The sequence below is a fragment of the Pipistrellus kuhlii genome, unplaced genomic scaffold (assembly GCF_014108245.1).
Source record: "Pipistrellus kuhlii isolate mPipKuh1 unplaced genomic scaffold, mPipKuh1.p scaffold_m20_p_21, whole genome shotgun sequence".
Taxonomy (NCBI): Eukaryota; Metazoa; Chordata; class Mammalia; order Chiroptera; family Vespertilionidae; genus Pipistrellus; species Pipistrellus kuhlii.
Genome location: NW_023425520.1, coordinates 12,347,072 through 12,350,540, shown reverse-complemented (window position 1 = coordinate 12,350,540; position 3,469 = coordinate 12,347,072).

Genomic DNA, 3,469 nt, shown 5'->3' with positions numbered 1-3,469 from the left:
AAAAGGCCGATAAAATAAATCAGACCTAAGAGGATATGAAAAGGGATCAACTAGAAATAAAAGGGATCAACTAGAAATAAAGAATACATTCTGAAATAAAAAAAATATTACATAGAGTCCTAAAAACAGACTGGAAGATCGCAAGAATCAAGACAAAAATTTAGAACACAAAGAACAAGAGGACACTCCTCCACAGAAGCAAGAAGATAAGAGAATCCAGAAAGTTGAAGATAGTGTAAGGAACCTCTGGGACAATTTCAAGAGAACCAACATCAGAATTATGGGGGTCCAGAAGAAGAGAGATAGCAAGATACCAAAAGCATATTTGAAGAAATAATGACAGAAAGCTTCCCCTATCTGGTGAAAGAAATAAACTTACAAGTCCAGGAAGCGCACAGAACCCCAAACAAAAGGAATCAAAAAAGGACCACACCAAGACACATCACAATTAAAATTCCAAGAGCAAAAGACAAAGAGAGAATATTAAAAGCAGCAAGAGAAAAGCAGATAGTTACCTACAAAGAAGCACCCATATGATTGTCAGCTGATTTCTCAACAGAAACCATGCAAGCCAGACGGGAATGGCAAGAAATATTCAAGGTGAGGAATAGCAAGAACCTACAGCCAAAAATACTCTAGCCAGCAAAGCTATCACTCAGAATCAGAGGCCAGATAAAGAGCTTCACAAATAAAATAAAAAAAGCTAAAGGAGTTCATCACTGCCAAACCAGAATTATATGAATTGCTGAAGGGGGTTCTTTAGGAAGAGGAAGAAGATAAAGATAAAAATTATGAACAACAAATACGTAACTATCAACAAGTGAAACTAAAAGCCAAGGGAATTAAAAAACCTGATGAACAATATTAACTGGTGAATATAATAGAATCAGAGGTATGAGAACTGACAATTCTCAGGGAAAGGGGGATTGGGGGAATGTGGGAAGAGACTGAACAAAAACTGTGCACTATGGATGAGGACAATGGGGGTTGGGGAAAGGGCAGAGGGTGGGATGGGAACCTGGTGGAGGGGAGCAATTGAGGGGGGGAAGAGGGACACATTTGTAATAATCTGAACAATAAAGATTTATTTTAAAAAATAAAATAAAAACCCTTAAAAGATCCTGTAAGCTCCTTTCAGGCCGAGGAGGACTGTTGCTGTTGGTCGGAGACGTCCCTCTCTGCCCCTCCCCCTCCCCTGCGCTGAGGAGTCTGATGGGCATCTCCAGTCTGCCCACACATCACACGAGGAATTTAAAATTGCTCCTCTTGGGGGAAAACAGATTAAGCCTCAGCTCCCCGTGAACCCCTCTGCTGGCTCCTTTTTAATAAAGAAGAGCTAGACTGGGCCAGTGCCGCGGGCATGTTTATCTGAGCTAAAAAAGAAAGAAATAAAAGTTAATTACTGCTGGAGTGAGTGAGCCAGGCCGTCCCAAGCCCTTTTATTCCTCGCCCTTCATTAATTCCCTCCTTGGGCTGGCTGCTCACCCGCCTGGCCTGGCCAGTCAGCTCAAAGCCGCATCTGTGCACTGAGCAGAGTGGGGGAGGGGTTGGTGGGGGGGTGGGTGCTGTTTACAAATCAACTCCATTAACGTGAGGGCTGCTGTGCTGGGAGCAGCGGGCACCAGCGTGGGGGTGTGGAGTGTTATTCTCTTCTGGGAACCAGGTGCTCCCAGCATGGCATTGGTCTGAGCGATGCCTTTTCCCCAAGGCTGGCCAACCAGCAGTCCTGTCACCGGCCTCCGCCAGCCAGAGCAGAGCCACTGGCATGTCACCGAGGAGCTGTGGCTGTCCCAGAAGGCAGGGACTTTAGAGGGCAGAGTGACAAAACGACCTTTTCCCTTTATACGCTGTGACTTGTGTGTGGTTTTTGGTTTGTTTTTAAAAAAAATTTCTCTTTTTTAAATGTTGTTATTGATTTTTAGAGAGAGGGAAGGATGGGAGAGAGAGATAGAAATATCAGTGATGAGAATCATTGATCAGCTGCTACCTGAACACCCTTTATTGGGAACAGGCTCCAAAACCTGAGCATGTGCCCTGACCAGGAATCGAACTGTGACCTCCCGGTTCACAGGTCGATGCTCAGCCTCTGAACCACATCGGGTGGGCTGGCTTGCTTTTTAATTATTAATTTAGTTACAGCCCCAAACTTATGGGACACAGCAAAAGCTGTCCCAAGAGGAAAGTTCATAGCACTACAGGCCTACTTCAACAAGCAAGAACAATTGCTAATAAACTAACCCTATAACTTAAAGAACCTGTGTGCTGGGTGCTGAAAGAGAGCAACAAGAACCCAGTGTGAATAGAAGGGAGGATGTAATAAGGATCAGAGCAGAAATAAATAACATAGAGACTTAAAAAGCAATACAAAGACCAATGAAACTAAGACAAGATTGATGAACCATTAGCCAGACTCATCAAGAAACAGAGAGAGGACCCAAATAAGTAAAATCTGAAGCAAAGGCGATGAAGTAACCGCTGACACCACAGAAATAAAGGACTGAGGCAAACACTATGCACAGCTGTGTGCCAACCCGCTGGACAGTGTGCATGAAACGGACAAATGCCTAGAAAAATGCAGCCTCCCAAAACGGAACCAGGAAGAATCAGAAACCCTGAACAGGCAATGACAACTGAGGAAATAGAATCAGGAATTAAAAAAAACTCCCCCCAACAAAAGCCCTGGGCCAGCGCTTCACAGGGGAGTTTTACCAAACATTCAAATAAGAACAACACCTACACTCCTCAAACTAGTCCAAAGCATCGAAAGGAAGGAAGACTCCCAAGCTTTATTCCTGAGCCCAACATTATCCTAATCCCAAAGAAAGAACTACAGGCCAATATCCCTGATGAATCCTTCACAATATATCAAATCAGATCAAGCAATATATTAAAAAGACTAGAGGCCCCGTGCACGAACTTTGTGCATGGGAGGTGGTGTCCCTCAGCCAAGCCTGCACCTTCTCCAATCTGGAACCCCTTGAGGGATGTCCGACCGCCCATTTAGGTCCATGGGATCCAGCCTAAATGAGCAGTTGGACATGCCCCTCACAATCCAGGACTGCTGGCTCCCAACTAGTTGCCTGCCTCTACCTGATTGCCCCTAAGCGCTTCTGCCTGCCAGCCTGATCATTCCCTACCCACTCCCCTGCCAGCCTGATGGAGGCCTAAGGGCTCCACAGCTGACCCGATTGCCCCTAACTGCCATCACCTGCTGGCCTGGTCACCTTTAACTGCCCTCCTCTGCAGGCCTGGTTGCCCCTAATTGCCCTCCACTGCTGGCCTGGATTCCAGCAACTGCTCTCCACTGATGGCCCGGTCTCCCCAATTGCCCTCCTCTGCTGGCCCAGTCACCCCTAACTGCCCTCCCCTGCAGGCCTGGGTCCCCCACACTGTCTTCCCCTACAGGTTTGGTCCCCCCAACTGCCCTCCCCTGCAGGCATGGTCTCCCCCAGCTGCCCTCCCCTGCATG